Raw genomic sequence first — 19,886 nt, 5'->3', positions numbered from 1 at the left:
CATTCAGTGTTGCTAACCATGGGACCTTCCTAGTAAATGTTCAGTGAACTGTGTAAAGTGTGGACATAAATATGGAGGTTGTGGGATTATTGGTAAGTTGAATATCTGGGTTATAGGTCCAGTTCCCTAGCCCACTTCTGTTCCAATGTGGTAACCACCTCCACATCTGGGTGGATAGAGAACTTGGACAGTTCTCAGCTGAACCCTTTGGGTAGCCACCCTGAACTCAGATCTGCATGTTTCTGGGAGCTTAGTCTCCCAGGAAGGGTTTCCATCAAGGACCCTGCTGGCTCTGCTTGGCTGCTTTTATAAGCTGGGGACACACTGGGCTTGCCTGAAAAGGGGTGCTTTTTGAAAAAGGTGGGTTTTTTGAAAAAGGCCGGCCTGTGGAATTTTCATTTCAGCCTTAGATGACTTCCTTTTCCAGGTTTGTTGCCTAGTAACTACATTGGCACCTGAGCTGTGGGGGGCAAGATGGCTACTCATTCCCACCACCCTAGGAAGGTGGAATAGTGGTCAAACCTTGATCAGTTGTGCACATGGGTCAGTAGCTTACGCAGGCAGTTGGGAGGGGGGTAAAATCAGCTACCTCTATGATTCTGAATAGGGAGTGGAGGGGTGATGACATTTTAGGGTCCTCTGTTTCTTTTGGCCATTTCTTTTTTTTCTTTTTTCCTGCCTCAGGTTTATCTGTACAAATGTACAAGACACCAGCTTCATGCAGAGAGCAGCCCAAGGGTCACACCAGTCCTTCTGTCCTCACATTGGCAACGAAAGGCCTCTACTGTGGAGTCTTCACAGGGGACTGGGCATCTTTCAGAGCTGCAGCCACAGCTGCATCCTGGGGCTTGGTTTGAGCCTTGGCCTAGGCCTTCAGTGGGCAGAGCCTGAGACCCTTGGCAATGCAGCATGAGCATGTTTTTTACCAAGCTTGGGGTGAGCAATGTAGGCAAGTTGACTGAACTTGCAGCTGCTGCTCTTTGGGATCTTGGTCTTGACTTCCTTGGCCTTTACAAGGCCTTGGTAGCCCCTGCATGTGCACTCATGGCCTTGGTGTTGTTGGCCTGCATCTTCTTCTGGCCCTTCTTATTGTGCTTCTTGGCAAAGCACATGTTCTTCAGGAACCTGGGGTCTACCCCCTTAAGAGGTTCACATCTTTGTGACTGGGGGCTCTTGATGCTGTTTCTGTGCCATTTTCAGGAATGGTTGTGCATGGTGTAGTTCTTGGACTTGGCCATATCTGCACAGCCAGGTAGCCGTCTCCCTGTCCTCTCTGAGGCTCACGTCCCACCACTGTCTGGGAGTCACAGATGGCTTCGGATGCCATGAGGTCAAGTATTCCATCCCCATTTCTTTCAACACCTAATATACATGAATTTATTTAAACTCTTCCTAAAATAACATATATCCTCAAACTGGACCCATGGAATACAAATTCCTTCTTATCATTACCTGATGTTTAATGTGAGACTGCCTTTTCTTTATTATAAGGTCCTGAAAAGAGGACAGTTTGGAGCTGAAAAGTATTAGAGGAAATAATGGCTGAAAAATCCCCAAACCTGGTAAAAGACATAAGCTACAGATTTAAGAAGTTGCACAAATCCCAAACAGAATAAACCCAATAAACTCACACCACAATACATCACAAACTCGTTTTTTAAAAAATATTTTATTTATATTTAGGGGAAGGGAGGGAGAAAGAGAGGAAGAGAAACATTGACGTGAGAGAGAAACATCACTTGGTTGCCTCTCTTATATGCCCTGATCAGGGACCAAGCTCGCAACCCAGGCATAAGCCCTGACCAGGAATCAAACTGGTGACCTTCAACTTTGTGGGACAATGCCCAACCAACTGAGCCACACTGGTTAAGGACATCAGAAACTTTTGAAAACTAAGCACGAATATCTTGAAAGTGAGAAACACTAGCTCTATTAACTGATGGGGAAATCATTCTAATGACAGTGGATTCTCATCAGAAACCACGGAGGCCAGAAGAAAGTAGCATGCTATTTGTCGAGTGCCAAAGAGAACTACCAACCAAATTCCATCTCCAGTGGAAACATCCTTCAGAAATGAGGGGTAGAGACATTCCCAGATAAAGGAAAACTAATAGTCCTCGGCCAGCAGGCATACCCGAAAAGATAGGTTAAAGGAAGCTCTCTAAACAGGGAGGACTCAATAAAAAAAGAAATCTCTGGCCCTGGCCAGGTAGTTCATTTGGTTGGAGCGTCTTCCCCTACACCATAAGGTTGTGGGCTCAATTCCCGGTCAGGGCACATACCTGGGTTGCAGGTTTGATCCTCAGTTGAGGCACATACAGGCGGCAACTGATATACCTCTCTCCCTCCCTTTCTCTCTCTCTAAAATCAATTAACATCTCTTTGGGTGAGGATTTAAATTAATTAACTAATAAAAAAGGAATCTCTGAGCATCAGGAATGAAGGAAGAATAACAGAAAGAGTGCAAATAAGAGTACAACAGATATTCTCTTGAGGTTTCTAAATTATGTGTGATCATTGAAGCAAAAATTATAATATTGTGTGATATGGTTCTCAGTGTATGGGAGGGAAATATTTAAGATGATTATATTAGACAGGAGAGTAATAACAAGTAAAGGGAGGTGAGGTTTCTATTTGTGACTTAAACTGGAATGTTGACACTAGTAGACTGTGGTGAGTTATGTGTGTAAAACTAACACCTGGAGCAACCACTAAAATGCTATACAAGGAATCCACTCAACAGCACTACAGATAATTCAGAAAAGACTGAAAACATATGTCCAAGTAACACATACGAAGGCAGGAAAAAGAAACAGATGAAAAAGAGGAAATAAAGAGAGAACATACCCCCAGCAGACTAATGATTTCAGACTCCTCTCTAGTATCTGCCTTCTTTTAGATGCTTTTTGGTGCCTTTAGATAGCTGTTTTTTGTGTATCACCCAGAATTTAGAGTTGTGACCACTGAGCAAGTTGTTCCGAGAGAAGCTTACTCAGCCATTAGAAGCAGCAAGCAGTGTCTCATTAATCAGTTTTACAAAAATGTTTTTATTTGTAACTAGCACTCTTTCAAGTCAATAGCATCAGTATTTGTTTTATAACTTCTCAATTTGGAAAGTTGATGTAAATTAATTTCATAAATTCTATTATTTTTATGTAAAATAACTTCTGTTGTTCAGAATAAAATTCCAATCTTTGTTTTATGTTCTCATAGGTAAGAACAGGGAAAGGGATAGTGAAAAGTACTGAACCAGATCCAAGGAAAAAGCAATTCATCTTTTCTTGGTCACTGACGACACCTGCTGGTGCATTTATGGCAGTGGTAGGTGCTGTGCAGTGTGGAAGGAAGCAGGGTTCCTGCAACACGAGTTCATTTATTTACTCCCGGTCCAGATGAAAGAAAGGACGGCACTTCTGGTGCCATGAGTTAGAACTACACTCAGGGTAAGCAAGCAAAACCCACAAACTCCTCCAGACATGATCTGCTTTCAGTGTTCCCGAGCTCACTGAATGTCACCACCACGTAGACCCCACTCTCCCTCACCTGCCACATTCAACCCATCACCAAAGAGTGCTGGTTTTCCCTCTCTCATCTCTACCTCCACTTCCCTAATCTAAATCATCATCATTGTCTCTCACATGCCTACTATGACTCACATATTTATGCTAACTCATGAAATGGCCCTCACACAGACCCTAGATGTCCCTTTTGCCCCTGTAATCCAGCTCCAGAGAGGAGCCAGACATCTTCCCAAAACACACATCTAAATCACATCACTTGCCCTAGTAATCTTCCTGTTTTAGCATCAAGACAAAACTCGTACACCAGGCCTACAATGTCCTAGCATGCCTTCCCGCCGTCTCCCGTTCCAGCCCAGTCTGCACTTCTTGCTCTCTCCACTCAGCCACGGTGGCCACCTGCTTCCCAAGTCCTTTCCTACCATGATCTTCGCCTGTGCTGCTCCTTTGGCCAGGTACATGCTCCCCTTTTTCTGGGCCTTGTTAAGGCCCGTTCACCCCTCGGATCTCAGCTCAAGCATCGCCTCCTCAGAGTCACAGTTCATTTGGGATTTCTTCTCTAATGTAAACATGCAGTGCTATCAGCCTTCCCTCTAAGCATAGCTTTAGCCAGCATCCCACAGATTATATGTTACATTTTCATGTTTTGGTCAATTCAAAATATTTTCTAATTTTCCTTGAAATTTCCTTTTAACCCTTTGATCATTTAGAAATCTGTTTTATTTCCAAGTATTTAAGAATTTTTCCAGTCATCTTTGTTACTGACTTCTAATTCAATTCGATGGGCTCCAAGACCACATGTTGTATGACTTGAATCCTTTTAATTGTTCAGAATCATCTTTCTAGCTGAATGTTTCATATGACTTAAGAGAATGTGTATTTTACTGCCTTGGGGTGAAGGGTTGTGCAAATATTAGTTAGATCCAATTTGTTGATGGTGTTCTTCAGTTCTTTTGTGTCCTTAATAATTTTCTGCCTGCCTGCTCCATAGATTACTGAGAGAGGAGTGTTAGAGTTTCCCATTGTAACTGCGGTTTCGCTCATTTCTTTTTTCAGTTCTGTCAATTTTTACTTCATGTATTTTTAAGCTCTGATGTTAGGTAAACACACATTTAGGACTGTCATATCTTCCTGGTGAACTGTCCCTTTTATCATACAGTGTACCTCTTTATTCCTGGTAATTGTCTTTGTTTTTAGGAGTCACTCAAATTCTTTTGTTTGGTACTGGGTTAAAAAAAAAAACTCTTAGGAATTAGTGAGGAACCAAGTAGAAAAGGACACAAGAAAACTTTAAAGTGAGGATAATGCTCCACATCCTGATTGGGGTGTTGGCTATTCAGGGATGTACATTTGTACATTAATAATATCTGACATGGCAACTCTGTGCACTTAAGGCTTGAGCTATACAATACTAGAAGACAGGCATCAGTATCTTTTGTAGGTCACAAATCTAACTCTCAGAGGAGTTAACTGCAATGTATAAACCTATATCACACACCTAGCAACAGAAAGCTGGGAGTTAAGCCTATGTCGTCAGAACCCATGTAATGTGTACTCTACCACATATCAGTTTATAAGTATGTACATAGACACCTGCACATATACATATAAAGAAAAAGACTGAGAGGAAGCATACAGACCCTTGTGAGTACATGTTTAACAAAATGTTTTCCATCCTGACGTGAACCGATGTGCTCCTCCGCAAGTTCCCCTTATTACCATCAAACAGACAGAGGTGCACGTGTCTGCTGAGGACCTGGATGCTTAGATGGGGAGCCTGATGTGCCAGAGAAAGTGGCAGCTGAATCCTCTTGTTGGGAGCCAGGCAGAGGAAGGAGGTAGAGGGGGAAAGTTGCTCCACCCCAGTTGCCTCTCCTGACTGGGGCGGGGGTGGGGAGTGCAGGAATGAGGCCCATTCCTTAACTGAGAACACATGAGGTGAAGAAAACCCCACTGGAGTTCCATGTACTACAAATACACCAGTGGAAATAAAAAATAAAATATCATTTTTAAAAGATCCAAACATAAATTATGTTGAAACTAAAACAATGCTGATGAAAAAAAATCAAAGCTGTAAATAAATGGAAAAACATATTATGTTCACAGATTGGAAGACTCAATATTGTTTAAATGGCAGTATCCCCCTAATTGTCTGATAGATTTAATGCAATCCCAATCAAAATTCCAGCAAAATATTTTGTAGATATAGACAAGCTGATTCTAAAATCTTAGTGAAAAGGCTAAGAAACTAGAATAGCCAATACAATTTTGAAAAGGAATAATAAAGTCTAAAATGTACCTGACTTTAAGTTTTCCTATAAGGTTACAGTAATCAAGATAGTGTGTTATTGGCAGAAATACACCCATATCTGTACAATGAATTAATTTTTGACAAAGTTGCTGATGCAATTCAATGACAATTCAGCAATTTTTTCAACAAATGATATTGGTACAATTGGACAGCTATATGCAAAAAGTGATTTTCAGCATAAACCTCATACTTTATACAAAAATTAACACACAATAAGTCATAGATATAAATGTAAGAATGCAAAACTATAAAAAATTTAGAAGAAAATTATCAGGACCTAGGATGAGGCAAGAAGTTCTTAGACTTGACAACAAAAGCATAATAAAAATAAAAATTGATCAACTGGACTTCATCAAAATGTAAAATATGGCCCTGGCTGGGAAGCTCAGTTGGTTAAAGTGTTGTCCCAATATGCCAAGGTTGCAGGTTCAATCCCCAGTCAGGGCATATGCAAAAATCAACCAGTGAATGCACAGATGGGTGGAACAACAAATCGATGTCTCTCTCTCTCTCTCTCTCTCCTTTCTTCTTTCTGTAAAACTGAAAAATAAATAAATAAATGTTAAACCTTTGCTCTGGGAAAGATGCTGAGACAAACTACTGACTGGAAGAAAATACCTGCAATTCACATATCTGAAGAAGGACATGTATTTAGAATACACAAAGAACACTCAAAACTTGATAAGAAAACATTCCGTTTTTAAATTGGGCAGAAGGCATGGAAAGACACTTAACCACTAGACTACCCATATGACAAACAGGCACACAAAAGCTTTCTGAAGTAATTAGTTCTTAGGGAAATGGAAATCAAAGCCACAATGAGGTACCCCTACACAACTATCACAGGGGAACAATTTTTAACATAATTCCTGTTGAGTTCGATTTTTCAGCTGTTTTAGACTTAAATAGGCATGCTGATTTCAAAACTGCAGTTAGTTTTCTTCTATCACATCAAGAATTTTCTGTACAGCTTATCTTAATGCGACCACTCTATGCTGGATGGAGCCTGGATCAAGGAAAGCACTAGTGCTCTCCTATTGGCTGAGAGCAAATCTTCCTTGAGTGGGGAGGGGTGGGGGATGACCTTGGAGATCAGCCACAGGTTCATACTTGTCTAGGCTATTCAGTTACACATGAGACAGTGTGGTGAGAGGTTGTGTGCCGTTCTATATGGTGAATCATATTCCGAAGTGTAGTCCGAGTTCTTGTCTGTATACAAGGAGTTAGCAGAATTTATTTTTTTATTTACATATGTACTTATTTCCTTTCCTTCAGATCATGTCTGCCTCTGCTATTTCTCATCGTAAGTGCCTAAACAACCCTGATTCGTTTTGTTATATCTGTGGCAGTTTCACCATTCCCAGTCAAAGGCCAAACATCAGTGCATTTGTCAGGGAAGCCTATTTTGCATATTTTAAAGTAAAACTTGGTGACCAAGATAAGTCTTGGGCCCCTCACAAGGTGTGCAAGCAATGTGTTGAGAGTTTACTGATGTGGACGAAGGGAAGACATGATAAATTGCCTTTATAACTATAAAGATATACACAGCTGGAGGAAACATAAAATGCTACAACAAATGGGGGAGATAGTTTGAGTTTCTTCCAAAGTGAAACAGACGTTCACTTATCATATGACTCAATAATCCCACTCCTAAATGTTTATCCAAGAGAAATGAGTATTTACAGTCACACAAAGAGCTGCATGGGAGTGTTCATAGCAGCTCTATTCCTCCTCACCCAAAACTGGAAGTGACACCATGGATGTCATTCAGTTCAGCGGGGCATCAATCAACAAATGGCAGAGCATCCACACAGTGGAATACTACTCAGTGATAGTAAAAACAACAAAAACAAAAACATGCGGGGGGGGGGGGACCAAGATGGCCACGGAGTAGGAACAGTGTTCTCAGCTCGCTCCTGTTAAGGAGACAATCCAGGAGGAACAAACTCGGGGAGGAATGACTGAGTGAGTGGGAATATCTGATAACGTGAACGGGGAAGAGATCGTGGGAGCAGCGTGGAGGGGGGTGGAGGGGTTTATCACAAACTGCAGGCTGAGTCATTCTGAGACTCCCTGCGTTTGCAGTATCAAGCCGGAGAGCTCACTAGCCGGGAGTGAATTCTTGTAGGGAGCTAGGGAGAGGATTTGGCCGAAAAAACCAGAGGAGGGAGAGAACAGTGAACAACCAGGACTGGGAGAAACTGTGTGACCTGAGTCTAGAGAGAAACATCCTCAGCTGCAACCTTCGACGGAAAGCTCGGCATCCCGGGCGCGCCCAGCACTTGCGCTAGGGCCCTACAGACCAAAGGAGCAGTTTTGGGGCTAGGAGACGGGCCGCACAGAAAAGCTGTTTCGGAACTCCAGACCGGGGGAGAACTGTGTTCTTGAAATCAGTGTTTGCTCTTTAGTCGCGCTAGAATCCCACAGAACAAAAGGCCAGTCTGGGGCTAAGAGAGAAATAGGACGCGCAGGGTGTGTAAGTAGGGAAGAGAGCGGAGGCGGAGGTTCTGGAGGGGAGACGGTTTTAGGGCAAGGAGAAGGGCCCGCGGGGAGGGGCTGCTGTGAAGCTCCCGACCGGCAGAGAGCTCCGGGGAAGGAGAGTGCTGCGCTGACCGACCACACTAGAGTCCCACAGAACAAAGGGACGGTGCTGTGGCGGGAAGAAAGATAGAGCGAGCAGGCCGATAGACAGGGAAGCCAGCGGAAGCGGTAGCTCGGAATAGAGAAAGTTTTGGGGCAAGGAGAAGAGCACAGGCAGGAAAGCCACTGCAAAGCTCCAGACTAGGGGAGAGGCCCAGGGCAGGAAAGGGCCACTGGGCCCGGCACTTTGACCGACTGTGCCAGAGTCCTGCAGAACAAAAGGACGATCTTGAGACAGGGAGAGGTGGGGTGCGCAGGCATATAGACAGGAAAGAGAGCAGAAGCTGTAGCCTGGGAATAGAGACAGGACTGGAGGCAGGGCGGGGAGTGCTGGCAGGCACAGGCTGGACCAACAGAGGGAAGGAGTAGCTGGACAAGCCTGAGGAGGGCTGAGGCTGCCTCAGGAGGGAACAACTAAAGGCAGCTCACAGCAGAGCGGTGGTAGGCCCACGAAAAACAGACTAACAACCCCAGAATCAAGCAGAACCCTCCCACAGCCAGCCAACCAACCAGAAAAGATTTGAAACTCATGGAATTTTGAATAGGAGCAGACTCAGGAAGGAAGCAAGGAAAAACCAAAAAAGAAACAAACCAAAAACACCCAGAGACTGTGCATAAAAGTTGAATTGAGTTAAAATCCTCATTCTTTTATCTCTCACTCTCTCTCTAACTACCCCTACTGTCAGTCCCTTCTTATTCTCGCTCCTTTTCTCCCCTCCGCTTCCCCCCCTTCTCTCCCCTTAGCATTCTCCCCTGCATCCTATTCTCAGTTAATTTTATAATTTTAAGTTCTCTCCCTTTCTCACCCTCTCCTTTCTCTGCGCTACTCACCTTCAACTTTATTAAATTTCTTTCTTTATTTTGTCCCCCTTCAGTCTACATTCATTTTTCTTTCATCTCTTGTCCTTATTTTCCTTCTCTCCCTATACATAATCTCTCTCTCTCCCTATTACACTTTATATTCTAATCTCTTAATATTCAAATTATAATTCTAATCTATCCCCCTCTCCCTTTACTCTCCTATTCTTACCCCTTCTCTTTTTCTACCCCCCCCCACTTCTTTCCCTACCTCTTGTATTTCTCTCCTTCATCCTATCTTTTGCCAACTCTTCAATTTCAATCCTCCCCTCCCTAATATCTCCTCTTCCTCCTGATTTCCTTCCCTCCTCTGAGCTCTTTTCCTCCCAAATCCTCTTGCTTTCCTATCTCCTATTCCTCTCTCTCTATATTCACCTTTTCTCTCTATCTTGCAACTTTATAGCATGTTTTAATCTCCTAATCTTTTTTATAACATATAATTCAAAAAAGAATTTTAATCCAGTCCCCTCTCTTCTACCTCCCCTTCTTCTTTTGTTCTCTCTCCTACCCTTCTCTTCTCTACTTTCTCTCTCTCTTTCCTCTCTCCCTTCCTGTCTTGCTATTTTCTACTCTGTATTTTTATCCTTAAAAAATTCTCTCTCAATCTATTTTCTACCTTCTAACCTCCCCAGCCCTCTCTTTCAATTTCTGGCTGTCTGTCTACCTGGATGTCTGTTGTGTCTACTCTACCTCCCACGCTAATCATATAGTATATACCGATTATATAATCCTAATACTATACACTTCCACTTTCTCTCCCCACACTGTAACCCTCCCCTCCTTTTCAAACAGACAGTGTAAGTGTTAATTGCTCTCTTACATAACCTTGATCCCAATTGCTAATATTAATACTCTATCAACTTCCAGCTCAAAAATTACCCTTCCTTCATTTAAAACAACTCCTTTCTGTTTCTCCTACGAAATAAGAGTCCCAGTATCTCCACAAGTATATTAACACGGGCTCATTTGCAGCCTATAGTGGGATTGTATTTGGGGGAGACATTGGAGGGTGTGGGTTTCTTGCCTGGGTTGTGTAATTATGTTTTAGCAGCACCTTCACAAAAGATCTCAAGACAAGGTGGGCAGAGTGACTCTCAATCAACTAACCAGAGAAAAAGATCCACCAAAAAGTAGCTGAAATACAACCAGACAGATTAAAGAAATATCATCAAGGACAACACAGACGGAGATCCAGGAGGGCGGAGGAGTAAGTGGAAGCTACACTAACCCCCTCCCAGGACCAGCCAGTGCTGACTCAGCCCCAGTACAGCAGACAGACCATCCCCCTCCAAGTGGTGTCATACTAAGGGGAAATAAAAGCCCTGCCTACAGGAATTAAGTTGCCACACCCACGGTCCTTAAGCCTGACGGCTGATCACAGACTGAGTATAGTAACAACTAAAGAAGAGAGACAAAGGCAGTAGATCCCTGGAAGTCTCCAACAGGCTGCCTAGGGCCAGTCTGGTACGTGATCTGACGCTACCAGAGGCAGATCCAGGAAGAACTGACCATTCTAAGAAGCACCAACAAACAAAAGGAATCACAAAAATGGGGAGACAGAGAAACAACCCCCCATCAAAAGGAAAGGTAGAATCCCCAGAAAGAGTGCTAAATGAAATAGAGGGGAGCAACATATCAGATACAGAATTTAAAACATGGATTATGGAGAAGCTAAATGAGCTCAGTGGAAACTACAAAGAACTCCAGAAAAACTACAGTGAACTCCAGAAGAACTATAAGGAACTTACTGAGAATTATACCAGCATCAAAAAGGACATGGAAGCTATCAATAAGAGCCAGGAGGAAATGAAGAATACGATCTCTGAATTGAAGAACACAGTAGAAGGAATTAAAAGCAGGCTAGAGGAAGCAGAAGATCGGATCAGCGAGCTGGAGGACAACGTACACAAAAACTCCCAGACAATGCAACAAAATGAAAAAAGACTGAACAAGACTGAAGAGGTTCTAAGACAGCTGCAGGACAACATGAAACGTAACAATATCCGTATCATTGGAATTCCAGAAGGAGAAGAAGAAGAGCAAGGGATAGAAAACCTCTTTGAAAAACTAATGACAGAAAACTTCCCTCACATGAGGAGGGAAAGAGTCACGCAAATCCAGGAGGCACAGAGGGTCCCAATGAAGATGAACCCCAACAGGCCCACCTCAAGACACATCATAATTAAAATGGCAACATCCAAAGACAAAGAGAGAATCCTAAAAGCAGCAAGAGGGAAACAACTAATAACATACAAGGGAGCTCCAATAAGGCTATCCTCAGATTTCTCAGCAGAAACACTACAAGCAAGAAGGGAATGGCAAAAAATATTCCAAGCAATGAAAAACAAAGGCCTACAACCAAGAATACTCTACCCAGCAAGGCTCTCATTCAAAATGGAAGGCGAAATAAGGAGTTTCTCAGATAAAGGAAGACTAAAAGAATACATCTCCACCAAACCAGCAATGCAAGAGATGCTAAAGGGTCTGCTCTAAAAAGATAAAGAAACAGAGAGAAACAGAGAAGAACACAAGTACAAAGGGGGAAAATGACAATGAATAAGTACTTATCAGTAATAACCTTAAACGTAAATGGATTAAACGCTCCAATTAAAAGACATAGGGTAGCTGAATGGATTAGAAAGAATGACCCACATATATGCTGTCTACAAGAGACCCACCTTAGAACAAAAGATCTACACAGACTGAAAGTAAAGGGATGGAAAAATGTATTCCAAGCAAATGGACATGAAAAAAAAGCCGGGGTAGCAATACTTATATCAGACAAAACAGATTTCACAGCAAAGTCCATAAAAAGAGACAAAGAAGGGCATTTCATAATACTTAAGGGAAAAATCCATCAAGAAGATATAACCCTTATAAATATATATGCACCCAACTTAGGAGCACCCAAATATGTAAGGAAAATTTTGAAAGACTCCAAGAAAGATATAGGCAGCAACACACTCATTGTAGGGGACTTTAACACCCCATTGTCAACAATGGACAGATCTTCAAAGCAAAGAAACACCAAAGATATTGAGGCACTGAACAACACTTTAGATCAAATGGACTTAGTCGATATATATAGAAGTTTACACCCCAAAGAAGCAAAATATACATATTTCTCAAGTGCACATGGAACATTTTCAAAGATAGACCACATGGTAGGACACAAAACAAGCCTCAATAAATTCAAGAAAATTGAAATTATATCAAGCATCTTCTCAGATCACAATGCCTTAAAATTGGAAATCAACCTCAAGGAAAAAACTCAAAAACATTCAAACTCATGGAGAATGAATAACATGCTATTAAATAATGAATGGGTTAACAATGACATCAAGGAAGAAATCAAAAAGTTCCTGGAAACCAATGATAATGAACACACAACAACCCAAAACCTATGGGATACAGCGAAAGCAGTCTTAAGAGGAAAGTTCATAGCAATACAAGCCTACCTAAAAAAGCTAGAAGAATCTCTAATAAAAAATTTAACCCTACAGCTACAAGAACTAGAGGAAGAACAACAAGCAAAACCCAGATCAAGTAGAAGGAAGGAAATCATCAAGATCAGAGCAGAATTAAATGACATAGAGTCTAAAGTAACAATTCAAAAGATCAACAAGAGTAGGAGCTGGTTCTTTGAAAAGATAAACAAAATTGACAAGCCTTTAGCCAGGCTCATCAAGAAAAAAAGAGAGAGAACCCAAATAAATAAAATCAGAAATGAAAGAGGAGAAATCACAACTGATACCACAGAAATACAAAGAATTATAAGAAATTATTACGAACAACTGTATGGCAAGAAATTTGACAACCTAGAGGAAATGGACAGATTCCTGGAAAACTATAGTCTGCCCAAACTGAATCAAGAAGAAGCAGAAAGTCTGAATAGACCAATAACAGCTAGCGAAATTGAAGCAGTAATCAAAAAACTCCCAGCACACAAAAGCCCAAGACCAGATGGCTTCACAAGTGAATTCTACAAAACATTTAGGAAAGAACTAACTCCTATCCTCCTCAGACTATTCCAAAAGATACAAGAAGAGGGAAGACTCCCAAACTCGTTCTATGAAGCCAGTATAACCCTAATTCCAAAACCAGGTCAAGACACAACAAAGAAAGAAAACTACAGACCAATATCGCTGATGAACATAGATGCTAAAATCCTCAACAAAATATTGGCAAACCGGATCCAGCAACACATTAGAAAGATCATACACCACGATCAAGTAGGATTCATCCCAGGGATGCAAGGATGGTTTAATATTCGCAAATCAATAAATGTGATACACCACATAAACAAAATGAAAGACAAAAACCACATGATCATATCAATAGATGCGGAAAAAGCATTTGATAAAGTACAACACCCATTTATGATAAAAACTCTCAGCAAAATGGGAATAGAGGGAGCATACCTCAACACAATAAAGGCCATATATGAGAAACCTGAAGCCAACATCATACTCAATGGGCAAAAACTGAGAGCATTCCCCCTGAAATCAGGAACAAGACAAGGATGTCCGCTCTCTCCACTCCTATTCAACATAGTCTTGGAAGTTCTAGCCACAGCAATCAGACAAGAAAGAGAAATAAAAGGCATCCAAATTGGAAAAGAGGAAGTAAAACTGTCATTATTTGCAGATGACATGATAGTGTACATAGAAAATCCTTTAGACTCCACAAAAAAACTACTCAATCTAATAAGTGAATTCGGCAAAATAGCAGGATACAAAGTCAATATTAAGAAATCGAAGGCATTTTTATACACCAACAATAAAAACTCAGAGATAGAAACTGAAAGAAAAATCCCATTTGCCATAGCAACAAGAAAAATAAAATACCTAGGAATAAACTTAACCAAAGAGGTAAAAGACCTGTACACAGAAAACTACATAACACTGAAGAAAGAAATTAAAGAAGATACAAATAAATGGAAGCGTATACCATGCTCATGGATGGGAAGAATCAACATCATTAAAATGTCCATACTACCCAAAGCAATTTATAGATTCAATGCAATCCCTATTAAAATACCAGCAACATATCTCACAGACCTAGAACAAATACTTCAAAAATTTATATGGAACCAAAAAAGAGCCCGAATAGCCACAACAATTTTGAGGCAGAACACAGTAGGAGGAATCACAATACCCGATATCAAACTATACTACAAGGCCACGGTAATCAAAACAGTCTGGTACTGGCATAAAAACAGACATATAGATCAATGGAACAGAATAGAGAGCCCAGAAATAAGCCCAGGTTCATATGGTCAACTAATATTTGACAAAGGGGGAAAGAACATCAAATGGAATGAAAAGAGCCTCTTCAACAAATGGTGTTGGGAGAACTGGACAGGGACATGCAAAAAAATGAAACTAAACCACCAGCTCACACCATACACCAGAATAAACTCAAAATGGATCAAAGACTTAAATGTAAGCCGTGACACCATAAAAGTCCTAGAGGAAAAAATAGGCAGGAAAATTTCAGATATCCCACGTAGCAACATTTTCACTGATATATCTCCTAAGGCAAGGGAAATAAAGGAAAGAATAAACAAATGGGACTACATCAAACTAAAAAGTTTCTGCTCAGCTAAAGAAAACACCAGCAAGATGCAAAGGAAACCAACCATATGGGAAAATATATTCGCCAATGACATCTCAGACAAGGGATTGATCTCCAAAATATATAAAGAACTCATACGACTCAACACCAAGAAGACAGACAACCCAATTAAAAAATGGGCAAAGGACCTGAACAAACACTTCTCCAAAGAAGACATACAGAAGGCCCATAGACATATGAAAGTATGCTCAACATCACTAGCCATCAGAGAGATGCAAATTAAAACCACAATGAGATACCACCTCACACCAGTCAAAATGGCAATCATCAACAAATCAACAAACAACTTGTGCTGGAGAGGATGCGGAGAAACGGGAACCCTGGTGCATTGCTGGTGGGAATGCAGATTGGTGCAGCCACTGTGGAAAACAGTTTGGAATTTCCTTAAAAAACTAAAAATGGAACTGCCCTTTGAACCAGCAATTCCATTGCTAGGATTATATCCAAAAAATCCCGAAACACCAATTCAAAAGAACCTATGCACTCCAATGTTCATAGCAGCACTATTTACAATAGCCAAGTGCTGGAAACAACCTAAATGCCCATCTGTAGATGAGTGGATCAAAAAACTGTGGTACATTTACACAATGGAATTCTATGTAGCAGAAAGAAAGAAGGAACTTCTACCATTTGCAACAACATGGATGGAACTAGAGAAAATTATGCTTAGTGAAATAAGCCAGGCAACAAAAGAAAAATACCTTATGCTGTCACCTATTACAGGAAACTAATGAACAACACAAACAAATGAGCAAAATTGAACCAGAGGTATGTAAACAAGAAGTAGACTAACAGTAACAAGGGGGGCGGGGGGGAGGAAAAGAAAGGTGTAAGGGGATGGGTCAAGTTAAAAAATATATATATATATGAATGACCCACAGACAGGTGCAACTGAGTGGGGACTAAATGTGGGGGAGGGGAGGGACAGGGTGCAGGGAAACAAGAGGGCTAAAAAAGTGAGACAACTGTAATGGAAAAACAAACCAAAATTTTTTAGTGGGGGAAAAATGAAAATATGAAGAATGGAAATGCCAGTTCAGTGAATATTAGGACAAAGATTTTCCTTCACGTTGTATATTTTTCTCCCTATTTGATCCCTCCAGAGTTTGGCATTCTAAACAAGTAAATAATGACGTAAGTTCCTTTGCATAGAACTAATAAGACCAGTTGTCAACAGAGGTTCTTTTTTTTTTTTTTTTTTTTTGACCAAGTCTTTGACTGGAATGTCAAGCCTAAAGGAAACATACTTGGGCTCAGATTGTTACCAGAAAGCCCTGAGGAACTGGGAATGACTTTCAAAGGTAATAAAAGCCCGTGAGATAAAAGGCCTGGTACCATGGTTGGTTGTGCGGTCCACAGCAATCTTTCCAGGGAAGGAACGAAGGTTGTTTTCCTGAAAGATGGCTAGAAGGGACCTTAAGGCACAAGGAAAGACCAGAAAGACTTGGAAAAAACAGGTGTGTACAGGCAAGGATGAATGCCAGATATGTGGCACAGCTTCTGTGCCCTGAAGAACAGACTGAAGGTCACCCCAAATATTCCTTGGGTAAGTTCCAGCAAAGCAGAACTAAAGATCATAAGTGATCATTTGCTGCTCTTGTTATGTTTATGCAAACGAACAGGATAAATTAAAAATGGACTTAATGTTGTCCCTTTAAATACAAGGAGGGTAACCTTAGGGAGAAAAATTATTATTCAAGGAAAATCACAATGATCAGTAGTAGAGTATAAAACAGGGCAACTAACTGTCTTAAAAGTTTCTTCTCCAGATTTAGAGACTTGTTTGCGGGTTATGTTACATAAATTAACACGTGTTTTTTGTTTTCAAAGGACATAAGCCTATGATCGCATTACCTGAGTGATTATCTGTACGCATAAGCCTCACTTAATCCTCTCTGCAGCGCTGCCTCCTGAGACTCAACGGTTTGGCTGAACTAAATGGCTGGGTTGGGGAAGAATGGGGTGGTCTGTGGGCTTCACTTTAAAACGGGTTTCTCTTTTCTATCCTAATGGCTTGGACAGAAAAGGCCCAGAGGTCTGAGAGGGAGAAAAACCTAAACTATTTACCTCAGCCCAAACTAAGTATAATGGGCAAAAGGGTTTTGGACAGGCGAGATGTGCCTAGCACACCTTCTTACAAAGAAACTTTTTTTTTTCCCTAATATGGAACATTGAAAAATTAATCCCTGCCTTTTGGCATCTAGTAGTTATGGATTGAATGATGTCTTTTAACCCTTTTCGCCAAATCTGTTGCCCTCAGAACACAACAAGGACACCAGCCTGTTGAACCAAGCATGCCGTTGACCGGAGGCAGCCAACTGACCTGGAGTCTGCACGATCCTTCCCCATGTGGGAAGGCCACCCTCCCCTCCACACCCCCACTCTTATTAGGGTTTTCTGGACCCAAGGGTAGGTAGGACGACGACCATGTCCAGCTTGAAGCAGCTAGAGGAGCTTGAGACCTTCGCCCATTGTCCTTTATAAGATTACAAAGGGTCCTAATATTTGAGAGGGGGGGGATAGTTAATTTTTACGAACCAGGGGTATGGACTTGGGGGGGATTGCTGGGGGAGGGGGGTGCTGGGGGGAGGGGAACAAGGGGGAGAAAATTGGAACTGTTGTAACAATATAATCAATAAAAAACATTAAAAAAAAAAAAAACACACAAAAACATGCATTCTTGGAACAACATGGAAGAATGTTAAATGCATTGGGCTAAATTTGAAAAGCCAGACCAAAGGCTGTGCACTCTGTGATTCAATTCATATGGCACTGCGGAGAAGACAGACTACAGAGACAAAAAAGAGATCGGCCTGGGGTTGGTGGAACTGTCCTGTATCAGGACGGTGGTGGTGGTTAACACATATAGTTTTGTGGTTAAAATCATGAGAATGTACACCAAAAACATGTTGTCCCCATTAAACTATAAAAGGCAACATTTCAAATGGGAGGAGGCAACCAGAGGAATAAACCTCTCTCAAATGGTGGAATTTGGAGCCCTGTGACAGCTAATCACAAAATAAGTTTTGGGGACAAGAAGCCTCTGAAACATCATAGACTCACTCCCACCCCCACCCCAGGCAAAGAGCATGCTGAGACCCTGAACTCTGTGCTCACCCAGGGCAGAAGGTTGTTAAATGTTCTCTTCTTTAGAGTGAGAAACAGTTTCAAGAAAGGGCCCCCACTCGTGGGACCCCCCACACTGCTCAACCTCCCCTTCTTCCCCACGACGACCTGCTCTCCATCAGCAGGTCACCTGCAAAGGGACTCAGGTCAGATGTACTAATAAGAGACATTAGTAGAAAGCCATGGAGGACCACAGGAGAGCAAATGAGACTGTCTGTCCCCATGAGATCACTGCTGCAGACCCTTGCAGAAGCAACCTCCCACCACCCTGTAACACACATGTGTGCTCACACACACAAAGACACAGATATGTGTACACACACACAACCAAGCATTCACACAGACACAAGTACATATGCACACCCAGTCACAGACACATGCACACACACCATATCTCCCTTGGGCTGTCACCTACTACAATAAAGTGGGCACACACTGGGAAACAGAGGCACCCCACACAGGGCTGTGGGCAGCAGTCAGGAGCTCCGATGCCTGTCCCTAGGGGTCCTTGGGTTGTGTGTGCCCTGCCCATTTTCTCTGTGGCAGGAGATGGTCCCACGGATACAAGTCATTCTCCAAACACTTGCTGAGTCTCCATCACCAAACAGATCCAGCCCATGGCTCATCCTGTGTTCAGATTAGGTGAACTTCAGGTGCACAACCCACCTTAGGGTCCTCTTGAGTCCAATCCTTTGTCCACTCAAGTTCTTCTGCCCTCGGCCCCGTCCTGGGTCTACAGCATTTAACTCTGAAAGCTTGAGTCCCCGTGGGTTTCAGGTACCTACCTGCTTGATTAAAATCACTAGGGACAATTTTTTAAAATACTGATGCCTAATCTCCAACCCAGACCAACTGAGTGAGAATCCCTGGGTGAGGCAGGCATTAGGACTTCTAGAAGATCCCAGGTGACCTGATGTGCAGCCAATATCTGCCCAGAAACTGCCCAGCCTGGTCCTGCTCAGACCAGCACCAGCAGGCCCAAGCTCCATTCGTTCCACTGAGCTCCTACTGCGTGCTGGTCCCTGCCCCTATAGTGGGGAAGACAGTAACTTGAAACCTATCACAATGAATCATTATAAACATCATCAGTCATGTGTTGGGGCCCTGCAGAGGCCAATAAGGAAAACACAAGGGCAGGGAGGGGCCTGTTTAGAGTGGGGCTGGGGAAGCCTCTGTGAAGAAGCACTAATTCTAACAGACCTGGAAGATGAGGAGCCAGGTGGAGTGTTCCTGAGGCCTTCTTTATAGTTTACCCCTCAGGCTTCCCCAGACAGGGGCTGGGAGAGACCTCCAACCACATAGGACTTTGGGTGAAGGGCAGTCTCACTGGAATTTTTAAACCAACTTCCATGGACAATCTCTTTGTCCCCCTTCCCCCTTGCAAAGCCCAGTGAGTGGGACAGAAGTTCTGGTAGGTAAAGAAACAAAGATTCAGAGGATAAGCACTTTGAGAAAACCTGGAAGCGTCCCGGCGGGGATTGGCCTTCATCTACCAGGAACAGTACCAATCCTCTGTGAACTGCCAAGGTCTCACCTGTTTTCCAGGTAACCTGGAGAGGTTTCGCGAGCCCCATAAAATCAGATGATAACAGACAGGGCTCCCAGCATCTCCTTGCACATCCTGTCTACCTGACCCTTCACTGGCCCTGACTTGAGGACACACCTCCCTGTGCTTCTGGCCTTGGGCTCTGGGCTTAATGTTGTGTTTTGTAATCTGCAGAGTGGATGAGAAACCCCTTGCTCTGCTGGGAGGGTCCACTGTGGCCCTACACTAGGTCCCTGCTGCCTCATAGGAA

At 42.4% G+C, this 19,886-nt stretch overlaps 1 pseudogene; it reads right to left on the bottom strand.

Annotated features, from left to right (window-relative positions):
* Nucleotides 1-781: 781 nt before the first annotated feature.
* LOC150006222 (large ribosomal subunit protein eL29 pseudogene) lies at nt 782-1,238 on the bottom strand (annotated as a pseudogene).
* Nucleotides 1,239-19,886: the final 18,648 nt, after the last annotated feature.

This window comes from Furipterus horrens, unplaced genomic scaffold (assembly GCF_987537825.1).
Source record: "Furipterus horrens unplaced genomic scaffold, mFurHor1.1.pri manual_scaffold_6, whole genome shotgun sequence".
Classification (NCBI taxonomy): Eukaryota; Metazoa; Chordata; class Mammalia; order Chiroptera; family Furipteridae; genus Furipterus; species Furipterus horrens.
This window is presented reverse-complemented; position numbering and strand designations above follow the sequence as displayed.